We start from the raw sequence: 13,379 nt of genomic DNA, 5'->3' as shown, positions 1-13,379 counted from the left end.
CATCCACAGACAGATGGACAGACTGAGAGAGTCAATCAGATTCTGGAGGACATGCTGAGAGCATGTGCACTAGATTATGGATCTAGCTGGGACGAAATTGTTCCATATGCAGAGTTCTCTTACAATAACAGTTATCAAGCCAGTTTGAAGATGGCCCATTTCGAAGCTTTGTACGGAAGGAGGTGCAGGACACCGTTGTTATGGGATAAAGTTGGAGACCGTCAGTTGTTTGGACCAGATTTGATTAAGGAGTCTGAAGAGAAGGTTAAGCTGATTCGTGATAGACTCAAGATAGCCCAGTCCAGGCAGAAGAGCTATGCGGATTCTAAACGCAAGGAGACAGCTTACGAAGTCGGAGACAGAGTGTATCTTCGTGTGTCCCCACTTCGAGGAGTTAAACGTTTTGGAGTTAAGGGAAAGTTAGCAGCATGTTTTGTGGGACCATACAAAGTTTTTGAGTGTATAGGAGAAGTTGCTTACAAGTTGGAATTGCTAGAAGGATTGTCAGGAGTTCACGATGTGTTCCACGTTTCCCAGTTGAAGAAGTGCCACACGGAGATGGATGATATTCATCTGAGAGATACAGTGCCACTGGAAGCGATTCAGTTGGATAGCGATTTGACTTATGAGGAGAAACCAATGAAGATTCTCGAGTTTGCCAGCCGAGTCACACGCAGCAGGTTATCAAGTTCTGCAAAGTTCAGTGGAGCCACCATACCGAGGATGAAGCCACCTGGGAGCAAGAGGAAGACCTACAGAAGGATCACCCGCACCTATTTTCTAGCCAACCCAAATCTCGAGGGCGAGATTCATCTTAAGGGGGGTAGGTTTGTGTCACGCCTGAGGGAGTCCTGGACTAGGGGGTGTCCGGATAGCCGAACTATCACCGTCGGCTGGACTCCAAGACTATGAAGATACAAGATTGAAGACTCCGTCCCGTGTCCGGATGGGACTTTCCTTGGCGTGGAAGGCAAGCTTGGCGATACGGATATGCAGATCTCCTACCATTGTAACTGACTTTGTGTAACCCTAGCCGTCTCCGGTGTCTATATAAACCGGAGGGTTTTAGTCCGTAGGACGAAGAACAATCATACCATAGGCTAGCTTCTAGGGTTTAGCCTCCTTGATCTCATGGTAGATCTACTCTTGTACTACCCATATCATCAATATTAATCAAGCAGGAGTAGGGTTTTACCTCCATCAAGAGGGCCCGAACCTGGGTAAAAACATCGTGTCCCTTGTCTCCTGTTACCATCCGCCTAGACGCACAGTTCGGGACCCCCTACCCGAGATCCGCCGGTTTTGACACCGACATTGGTGCTTTCATTGAGAGTTCCTCTGTGCCGTCGCCATCAGGAAGGATGCCTTGTCCCGTCTTTAAAGACGGCACCGTAGCTGAAGGAGCTTTGGCCATCGGTCGAACTCTCTGGCTAGGCGGTTTTATCATGACCGCCTGTTCGGCCGCCGTGCCGATGATGACTTCTCGGGTCATCAAAAGCAATCTTCACGTCAACTCGGAACTCGCCGAGCAGCTAGATCCAATGGAGGTCTCATCCTTAAACGAGCTGTTGGATCGCATCGCCGCCCTGGGAGTCTCTACAGACTACGATCAAATCGGGCCTAAAACCGATCTGAGAGAGATCAACTCTCCCCAGGCTACCCACCAGGTCGCTGTGGTGGAGGAACAGTACGGCGACTCTTCTTCTATATTAAGGACTAGTTATGTCCAGATTACTGACCCCTCCATGCCGTATTCCCGCGGAGGGACAAACTTCGATCAAGTCCTGAACCTAAAGTCAGGAAGCGGGCGGGATTCATTGGACAATACCCAAAAACCCAAGCTTCCAGGTTCGGAAACTTTTCGGCCCTTAAGCCTTAGATTGGACGGGGTTCCGAATTTAATTCCACCCCGCCCACCCAAACATAAGCGATTTATCCCAAATCCGGCAAGAGCCCGCTGAAACAGTACACCATTACTGGGCCAGATTCCTCCTGGTCATGGACAGGATAAAGGACTGCCGTGAGGAAAACGCAATTTCAATTTTCTGCAATAATTGCATGGAGAAGGGAATCATAAATGCCATAAGTCGTCGTGAAATTACACTCTTTGCCGACTTGGCGTCCATAGTACGAAAGTACTGTGCGATGGAGAGCGCCTGGAGAACTGAAACCAAATTTTGGGACAATCCGGCTCCAAATACAACCCTAGTCCGAAATAAAAGGGTGCATCATCGTCAGGCACCTGGGTTAAAAACCAAAAAGCAAAAAACCCCTAAAGGGCACGGAACCGTACTGGAGGGATGGCTCAGCGGACCCTGCAAAATTCATAGTACAGAGGGTGCCACTCCAACTCATAGCCTTCGAGCATGTTGGATACTACGGCAGGTGGCCAAAAGTGGCGAAGAGCTTCTAGCTCCAGAGAACCAGCCCAGCAATACTAGTACGGTATTAACAGTCTTCGAGACTTTCGCATCAAATAATATGCGGAAAGGAACACTCCGCGGCCTTGCCGAAGTCTACCAAGTAGCAACAATAAATCCATGGAGTGACACGGCTATTACCTTTAACGCCAGTGATGAACCTAAATTTCGAACAGCCTGAGCACCAGCCGCATTGGTCCCCAGTCCAATAGTGGACGGCTTTCGCCTTACTAAGGTACTCATGGACGGCGGCAGCGGATTAAACCTCATTTACGAGGAAACCCTTCGAAAAATGGAAATAGACTGGAGCCGCATTGAGCGAAGCAGCACAACCTTCAGAGGAATAATCCCTAGTCGGGAAGCATGCTGCACAGGAAAAATCACACTGGATGTGGTGTTCGATTTGCCGGACAACTACAGGTCCGAGGAGGTCACGTTCCATGTGACCCCGTTCAGCAGCGGATATCACGCATTATTAGGGCGAGAGGTATTCACAATTTTTCAAGCTATACCCCATTATGGGTACATGAACCTCAAAATGCCCGGGCCCAACGGAATCATCACCCTTGCCAGTGATCCGGACGTAGCACTCCACACCGAAAATAAGACAGATGCACTAGCCCTAGAGGCACTATCCGAAGCCCTAGCGACCGAGGAACTCACAGCGCTGCGCTCCACGGTGAACAGGGACAATGTGATACTTGATAAAAGATCCAAGTCCACCTCTTTTAAGCCAGCGGACGAAATAGTCAAATTCCAAGTCCATCCAACGGACCCTACAAAGACGGCCTCCATTGGGGCACAATTAAGCCCTGATGTAGACGTCACACTACGAGAATTCCTACGGGAAAATTGGGACATTTTTGCCTGGCACCCTTCAGACATGCCAGGAATCCCACGACGGCTGGCCGAGCACAGCCTAAATATCCTAAAAGGATTCAAGCCAGTCAAGCAGGCTCTTCGGCGATTTTCCGAACCCAAGAGACAGGCAATGGGAGAGGAGCTAGCCAAACTATTGGAAGCCGGATTCATCCGAGATATAAAACATCCAGACTGGCTAGCAAACCTGGTGATGGTACCAAAGAAGGATAAATCCTGGGGCCTATGTGTCGACTTTAAAGACCTTAACAAGGCTTGCCCAAAGGATCCATTCCCCCTCCCCCGCATCGATCAAATCATCGACGCTACCACAGGGCATGATTCATTGTGCTTCCTCGACGCATACTCCGGCTACCACCAAATCAAGATGGCGGAGCCAGACCAAGCCGAAACGGCATTCATCACTCCATACGGACCATTCTGCTTCAACACAATGCCCTTTGGGCTCAAAAACGCCGGTGCAACATATGAGCGCATGATTCCGACATGTCTGGCAAACCAGATCGGCAAAACAGTGGAGGCATACGTAGATGATGTGGTCGTCAAATCCAAGCATGTCGAAACTCTAGTAGACGACTTGAGACTCACATTCGACAATCTCCAAACATACGACATTAAGCTCAACCCGAAAAAATGCATTTATGGCGTACCAGCTGGAAAGCTCTTGGGCTTCATTGTATCCGGTAGAGGAATAGAAGCAAACCCAGCCAAGATCTGAGCTCTGTCACAATTGGATATCCTAAAAGACCTCAAGCAAATACAAAAATTCACTGGATGCGTGGCGGCTCTAAGCCGCTTTATCTCCCGCTTAGGAGAAAATGCATTACCCCTTTATCGCTCCTTCGGCGCACCGAACACTTCGAGTGGACGGATGCCGCCATGGCCGGACTCGAAGAAATCAAAGGCATACTGGCAACAAATCCGGTCCTGGCCGCGCCCAATGTGGGCGAACCAATGTTATTATATATCGCGGCAACACACCAAGTTGTAAGCGCGGTGCTCGTCGTTGAACGAGAAACGGACGAACACAAGTTCCCTCTTCAAAAGCCAGTTTACTACGTGTCCACTATCTTAACTCCATGCAAGTCCCGGTACCCACATTATCAAAAGATAGCATACGCGGTGTTCATGGCATCCCGGAAGCTGCGACACTACTTTCAAGAGTGTTCGATAACGGTAGCCTCCAAAGTACCCCTTAATGACATCATAAACAACCGCGACGCGACTGGCCGGATTGCAAAATGGGCCATCGAGCTCCTCCCATTCAACATAACCTATAAGCCACGGCAAGCTACAAGTCGCAAGTTTTGGCTGACTTCATCGCTGAATGGACTGAAGCCGGACTCCCTAAAGAGTATGGCGCATATTCCAATTGGATCATGCACTTCGACGGCTCCAAAATGCTGGCCGGCCTGGGGGCTGGCGTCGTCCTGATGTCCCCAACCGGAGACACAGTCCAATACGTACTACAGATAATATACACGGACTCCAACAATGCAGCCGAATACGAGGCCCTTCTACATGGTCTCCGGATGGCAGTCTCCATGGGCATTCAACGCCTAGAGGTCCACGGGGATTCAAACCTTGCAATATCCCAAATAAATGGAGACTTTGACGCCAAGGATCCGAAAATGGCAGCTTACCACAACGTCGTCTTAAAAATGTCAGCTCGGTTCGAAGGGCTCGAATTTCACCATATAGCCCGGGACAATAACCAGGCGGCGGACGTATTGGCACGCATTGGCGCAAAGCGCGATGCCGTCCCTCCCAACATCTTCCGGGAGCCGCTTTTCAAGCCATCCGTACTATGGGAAGGGGAGTCCGGAAACAACAACCCGGACCCAACCACACCGCCCAACACCGAACATTCTGACACAATCGGTGGTTCTGCCAACGAAATAACACATTCAACCCACAAAATAATGGCAGTCATTGCCCCGTGGACCGAGCCATTCCTAGCCTACTTAACTAGGCAGGAACTTCCTGAGGACCAAAACGAGGCCCGCTGCATAATATGGCGATCTAAAGCCTATAAGGTCCATGAGGGAGAGCTTTACAAGAAAAGCACAACTGGAGTCCTTCAAAGGTGTATCTTCGAAGAGGAAGGGCTAAATCTTCTTGCTGAAATTCATGCCAGACTCGGTAGGCACCACGCCGCAGCCCGGGCCCTTGTAGGCAAGGCCTTCCGTACAGGATTTTATTGGCCGACGACCCAGGCAGATGCGCAGGACTTAGTCCAACGATGCGTCGGTTGCCAGCTCTTTGCTAATCAAAGCCACATGCCACCCACCGCCCTCAAAACTATACCCATCACCTGGCCATTCGCGGTCTGGGGGCTTGACATGGTTGCACCCCCTAAATGGGGAGCCCACAAGCAAAAATACCTGTTGGTCATGGTGGATAAATTCACCAAATGGATAGAGGCCAAGCCAGTTAAGACGGCCGAATCCGGACCCATGATAGACTTCATATCGGGGGTAGTACACCATTACAGCGTCCCCCATAGCATCATCACTGCTAACGGCACGAACTTCACGGCCGACGAGGTTAAACTCTAGTGCAAAAACATGGGCATCAAGCTCGACTACGCTTCAGTCTATCACCCTCAAACTAACGGTAAAGTGGAGCGAGAAAATGGTCTAATCATGAGCGGCATCAAACCCAGACTAGTGCGGTCCCTTAAGGAATCTAACACGCACTGGGTAGAGGAGCTCGACTCTGTACTCTGGGGGCTACGGACCACGCCGAATCGCACGACCGGATTCACACCATTTTTTATGGTACACGGCGCAGAGGCAGTTTCGCCCTGTGACATAATTCATGACTCACCTCGCGTGCGCATGTACGAAGAAAGAGAAGCCGAGCTGGATCGGCAGGACAGTTTCGACGCCGTAGAGGAGGAGCGCGACGTGGCAAAAGCTCGTTCCGCATTCTATCAACAGCAGGCTCGAAGATATCAAAGCAGAGAAGTACGGGCCGAAACTTACAATGTTGGCGAACTAGTTCTACGCCTGCCGGACAAGAAAAAGGACAAACTCAAGCCCAAATGGAAAGGTCCCTTCATCATCGACCAAGTCCTGACCGGCGGAGCGTACCGCCTGCGAAACGCATCGGATAACCGACTCGAGCCAAACCCATGGAACGCAGCCCGCCTTCAAAGATTCTACGCCTAGCGCCGGACTTTGAGTTCGTCTCCTTCCCCCGTCCATATTTTATACTTTAACTGTTTTTTATTTCTCTCCTTCTCCCCCCTTTTTTCTTTTTTCTCACAAGCCTTTGGAGGCTCGCCTGCACATTGTTCGCACACACTTGACGTGCTACTTGCACTCATTATACCTGGGGGCTTCTGAGGGAGTCCTGCACTAGGGGGTGTCTGGATAGCCGAACTATCATCATTGACCGGACTCCAAGACTATGAAGATATAAGAAGACTTCGTCCCATGTCCGGATGGGACTTTCCTTGGCGTGGAAGGCAAGCTTGGCAATACGGATATGTAGATCTCCTACCATTGTAACCGACTCTGTGTAACCCTAGCCCTCTCTGGTGTCTATATAAACCGGAGGGTTTTAGTCCATAGGACGAACAACAATCATACCATAGGCTAGCTTCTAGGGTTTAGCCTCCTTGATCTCGTGGTAGATCTACTCTTGTACTACCCATATCATCAATATCAATCAAGCAGGAGTAGGGTTTTACCTCCATCGAGAGGGCCCGAACCTGGGTAAAAACATCGTGTCCCTTGTATCCTGTTACCATCCGCCTAGACGCACAGTTCGGGACCCCCTACCCCAGATCCGCCGGTTTTGACACTGACATTGGCGCTTTCATTGAGAGTTCCTCTGTGTCGTTGCTCATAGGCCTGATGGCTCCTTCGATCATCAACAATGACGCGGTCCAGGGCGAGACTTTTCTCCCCGGACAGATCTTCGTATTCGACGGCTTTGCACTGCGAGCCAATTCGCTTGGCCATCTGGAGCAGATCGAAAGCTACGCCCCTGGCCATCAGGTGAGATTTGGAAGTTTGAACTACACGGCTGACATCCGCGGAGACTTGATCTTCGACGGATTCGAGCCACAGCCGAGCACGCCACACTATCACGATGGGCATGATCTAGCTCTGCTGCCAGACAGTGCCCTGGAGGCCGCACAAGAGTCTGCTCCAACCCTTAACTCGGAGCCGACTGCGCCGATCGAGGATGGGTGGCTAGACACCGCCTCGAGGGCTGCTACCTCTATGGCGATGGAGCCGAATACCGACCCTGTCCCTTGTGAAGCTCGTGACTCCGAGGTGCTGGACTCCTCGCCAGATTCCGAACCTCCCGTGCCCCTACCAATCGAATCCGATTGGGCGCCGATCATGGAGTTCACCGCCGCAGACATCTTTCAGCACTCGCCTTTTGGCGACATCCTGAATTCGCTAAAGTATCTCTTGTTATCAGGAGAGCCCTGGCCGGACTACGGTCAGGACGGTTGGGATGCGGACAATGAAGAAATTCAAAGCCCACCCACCACTGTCGATGACCTAACCGACATGCTAGACTTCGACTCCGAAGACATCGACGGTATGGACGACGATGCCAGAGACAACCAAGAACCAGCGCCTACGGGGCACTGGAAAGCCACCTCGTCATACGACATATACATGGTGGACATCCCAAAGGATGGGAATGGCGATGGAACAACGGAGGAAGACCCCTCCAAGAAACAGCCTAAGCGCCGGCGTCAACGGCGCTGCTCTAAATCCCGCCATAGTAAGAATGGAGATTCCGGCACTGGAGACAATAACACCCCGGACAGTGCCGAAGACAACCCCCTCCAGCAAGATTCAGCACAGGAGGATGGAGAAGCCAGCCCTCATGAGAGAGCGACAGACAAAGAGGTAGAGGATGATAATTACATGCCTCCCTCCGGAGACGAGGCAAGCCTCGATGACGACGAATTCGTCGTGCCTGAGGATCCCGTCGAACAAGAGCGTTTCAAATGCAGGCTTATGGCCACGGCAAGTAGCCTCAAGAAAAAGTAGCAACAGCTTAGAGCTGATCAAGATTTGCTAGCCAACAGATGGACCGAAGTCCTTGCGGCCGAAGAGTACGAACTCGAACGCCCCTCCAAAAGCTACCCCAAACGCAAGCTGCTGCCTCGGTTAGAAGATGAAGCATATAAACCTACATCACCAGCACACAATACGGCCGACCAGCCACCTCGTGGCCGTGATAGAGAGGCCTCTAGGCCTTCCACTAAAGCCATACCCCGGCATCGCTTGAAAAGTACAAAGCCACGGGGGAATGCGCCGGACTTGCGAGACATATTGGAGGATAAGGCAAGACAATCAAGATCGATCTACGGATCGCGTGGGTGCCCCACGATACGCGACGACAACCGTCGCGCCGTATATAGAAATTCCGGCCGGGCCGAACACAATAGACAAAGCTTGCTTGAGCTACGTCGTGATATAGCCCAATACAGAGGCGCCGCACACCCACTATGCTTCACAAATGAAGTAATGGATCATCAAATCCCCGAAGGGTTCAAACCCGTAAACATTGAATCCTACGATGGCACAACAGACCCCGCGGTTTGGATCAAAGACTATCTCCTTCATATCCACATGGCCCGAGGGGATGATCTTCACGCCATCAAATACCTCCCACTCAAGCTTAAAGGCCCAGCTCGGCATTGGCTTAACAGCCTGCCAGCAGAATCAATTGGATGGTGGGAGGACCTGGAAGCCGCATTCCTTGATAACTTCCAGGGCACATATGTGCGACCACCAGACGCTGATGACCTAAGCCACATAATCCAGCAGCCAGACGAATCGGCTAGATAATTCTGGACACGGTTCTTAACCAAGAAAAATCAAATCGTCGACTGTCCGGATGCAGAGGCCCTCGCAGCCTTCAAACATAACATCCGCGACGAGTGGCTTGCCCGGCACCTAGGACAGGAAAAGCCGAAATCCATGATAGCCCTCACATCACTCATGACCCGCTTCTGCGCGGGAGAGGACAGCTGGCTAGCCCGCAGTAACAACCTCAGTAAAAATCCTGGCAGTCCAGATACCAAGGACCGCAATGGCAGGTCGCGTCGCAACAAGCACAAACGCCGCATTAACGGAGATAATACTGAGGATACGGCAGTCAACGCCGGATTCAGAGGCTCCAAACCCAGTCAGCGGAAAAAGCCATTCAAAATAACTACTCCGGGTCCGTCCAATTTCGACCGAATACTCGACCGCTCGTGCCAGATACACGGCACCCCCGAAAAGCCAGCTAATCACACCAACAGGGATTGTTGGGTATTCAAGCAGGCAGGCAAGTTAATTGCCGAAAACAATGACAAGGGGCTGCATAGCGATGACGAGGAGGAGACCCGGCCGCCGAACAATAGAGGATAGAAGGGTTTCCCCCCACAAGTGCGGACGGTGAACATGATATATGCAACCCACATACCCAAAAGGGAGCGGAAGCGTGCACTCAGGGACGTATACGCTTTGGAGCCAGTCGCCCCAAAGTTCAATCCATGGTCCTCCTGCCCGATCACGTTTGATCGAAGGGACCACCCCACCAGCTTCCGCCATGGCGGATTTGCCGCATTGGTTCTAGACCCAATCATCGACGGGTTTCACCTCACTAGAGTCTTGATGGACAGCGGCAGCAGCCTGAACCTGGTTTATCAAGATAGAGTGCGCAAGATGGGCATAGACCCCTCAAGGATTAAACCAACAAAGACGACCTTCAAAGGCGTCATACCAGGTGTAGAAGCCAATTGTACAGGCTCGGTTACACTGGAAGTGGTCTTCGGATCCCCGGATAACTTCCGAAGTGAGGAGTTAATCTTCGACATCGTTCCGTTCCGCAGCGGCTATCATGCACTGCTCGGATGAACCGCGTTTAAAAAGTTCAATGCGGTGCCGCACTATGCATACCTCAAGCTCAAGATGCCAGGCCCTCGAGGAGTCATCACGGTCAACAGAAACACTGAACGCTCTCTCCGAACGGAGGAGCATACAGCGGCTCTCGCGGCAGAAGTGCAGAGCAGCCTCTTAAGGCAATTCTCGAGTCCGGCCGTTAAGCGACCGGACACCGCCAAGCGCGCCCGGAGTAACCTACAACAAGACCACCTGGCACGTTCCGAGCACGCGTAGCAATGCGGCCCCAACCCCAGCCCTCGCAAAATTGCAAGACCAGTACTTCGCGTACATCACTACGCTCTGGAGATACCATGGGCATAGCGGGAGGGGCATGACCACGGCAGGCCCAGAGTGCGGCTCAACCACACCAGGGGCTCCCAAGTGTGTCATCCTTTTTCTTTCCTTTTTTTCTTGTTTCCTCAGGACTCCGTTTACCAGAGGCCCTGTCCAGCAGTAGACCCGCCGGACTCACGATACAACAGCCAGGGAAGAAGAAAGGCCATGACGAGTATCCAGGTGGTCTCTATTCCGAGCATTATACCTGTTTTATACACCATTCTGCAGCCTACCCCTGGAGGGGGACATGCTAAATAGTTCCACCCCTTGCTTATCGCACTATTTGTATTGTTCTGTATTCATGGCAGTATTTTTTGAATAAACACTGCATCGCTTTTTGCCTATAATTGCATTCCTTTCTTATACATATGTTCATTTATGACATGTTGCATCCGTACACTTTGGTACGGCTAAATACACCAGGGGCTTAAGTTCCCCACATTATGGTGTGATAAGTCCAAACACTTTCACAAGTGCGGCACCCCAAACTTATAGCATTATATGCATCGGCTCCGAATCATGTCTTCGGTCAATAGTTGGGTTTGCCCGGCTCCCATGTTTTGGTACCTTACGTTCCGTTATATCGGCTAAGGTAGCGCTGGGAGAACCACTGTGATTGTGCCCCAGTTGAGCTGGGCGAGCACCTCAGTGGAGAAAGCTAAAACTGACCGTCATGATGGGGCGAGAGCCGGTCGCTATTCGAGAAGTTTTTTCAAGTCCCTAAAGACTTATGCCGCTTAGAGCGAGGAACCGGCTTTGTCCGGCCCAGGCGTGGATAGCGCCCCGAATTCGGCCTTCCGAACACTAGGGGCTTCGCCAAAATTTAAAATTATAGAATTCTATGGCTAAGTGAGAGTGTTCAAGCATTATAAGTCCGATTGCCTCGTTCGTTGTGTTGAGCGCCTCCCTAGATGGACCAAAAAATGGGAACAAGAGCGCTCAAGTTTATCCCGAACACCCCAGCACTCGTGGCATGGGGGCTGAAGCCGACGACTTGCCATCTCTCAGATTTGATAAACGGCCGCACAGAAGGTAATATTTTAAATTAACAAGCGTTGCTTAGCGCATATGAACAAAGTTTTTAGCGCACAGGATAACAAAATGCGAGTCTACTCCAATATTACATCTTTGGAGCACTCACCCGCAATAATGCGGGCACCCTTCAGGACACCCTTATAATACATCTAGGGCGTGCGATACTCCTTGCCCGGCAGTGGCGCGTCCGTCACAAGCTTCTCAGCGTCCATCCTGCCCCAGTGCACTTTAGCACGGGCAAGGGCCCGACGGGTACCTTCAATGTAGGCGGAGTTCTTGATGACTTCAACCCATGGACAAGCATCCATCAGCCGCCGCACCAGGCCGAAGTAGCTCCCAGGCATGGCCTCTTTGGGCCACAACCGAACTATGAGGCCCTTCATGGCCTGTTCGGCCACCTTGTGGAGCTCGACCAGCTGCTTCAGCTGGTCGCTAAGGGGCACCGGATGTCCGGCCTCAGCATACTGAGACCAGAACACCTTCTCCGTCAAGCTCCTCTCCTCGGCTCTGTAGAAAGCGGCAGCATCAGACACGCTACGGGGCAGATCTACGAACGCTCCTGGAGAGCTCCGAATTCGGGTAAGTAACAGGTAATTCACTTTTACATGCTTGCTTTGCATGAAGAATGCCTTACCCGCCGCTATTTTCTTCAATGCCTCGATTTCTTGGAGGGCCTTGTGGGCTTCGGCCTTAGCGGCTTTGGCACTCTCAAGAGCTGACGCAAGCTCGGACTCTCGAGTCTTCGAGTCACGCTCCAAACTCTCATGTTTTTCCACGAGAGCCTGGAGCTCTTGCCGTACCTCCGCCACCCGCGCCTCCTGCTTCTCTCGCTCGGCGCGTTCCGCGGCCGCATTGCGTTCGGCCGCGGACACCACCTCCTTCAGTGTCGCCACCTCGTTCGTAGCCCCTGGAGTACCCACATTATCCTTGTCATTCCTCTTGCAACCAAATCCTTTTCTGTAAGGTACATCTTTAATAAGGTGTTACTCACCTTCCTTGTCCTCGAGCTGCTTCTTGGCACGGCCGAGCTCACCCTCGGACCGCTTGAGGCTCTGCTTGAAGGCATTGACCTCCGCAGTCAGTGCGGCAGAGGTCAGCAGCGCAACCTGCATTCCCATATTGACATATTTTTGTTAAGACTCCTGCGTATATGTTTTTAGATCCTCAGTCTGGCTTTTCTTTCCGAACACCGAACCAAGCATCAGGGGCTACTGTCTATGCGGTACTATTTTACATATCTTAAAATTCTTACCTCAAAGCCTATTAGAAGGCTGCTGCAGGCTTCGGTCAGCCCGCTTTTGGCGAGCTGAACCTTCTGAATCACCTTACTCATGACAGTGCGGTGTTCCTCGTCGATGGAAGCGCCGTTGAGTGCCTGCAGCAAGTTATCTGGCGCCTCCAGTTGGACGGAGGCCGCTGGCGTCACAGTCTTGCCCTTCTTACGAAGGGGCCGCCCGCCGGACTCCGGAACCACTGCAGGTTCCGGTGCGGAATCCGGTCCAAAGTCCGGGAGGTTGTGCTGCGGCACCTCCGGGGCCTCCTCCTCTGGGTGGGTCCCTTTCCGGGATCCCACCTCGGCGTCGTCGGCGTCACGGGGGGAGGAGGCGGTCGGAAGTGAAGTGCTATTCACATCCGACGTACCCAAGGACCCGCTCAACGAAGCGGGAAGATCGTCCTTGGGCAGACTACAGGGTTATATGCGGCGTTAAAAGATGCTATGCGACAAAAAGAAAAATTATGAGTTATTCAGGAGTCCGGATACTTACGATCTCGCCAGGGGCTTGGCCCTTGAGGGCCA

Source organism: Triticum aestivum, chromosome 6B (assembly GCF_018294505.1).
Source record: "Triticum aestivum cultivar Chinese Spring chromosome 6B, IWGSC CS RefSeq v2.1, whole genome shotgun sequence".
Lineage (NCBI taxonomy): Eukaryota > Viridiplantae > Streptophyta > Magnoliopsida > Poales > Poaceae > Triticum > Triticum aestivum.
This window is presented reverse-complemented; position numbering follows the sequence as displayed.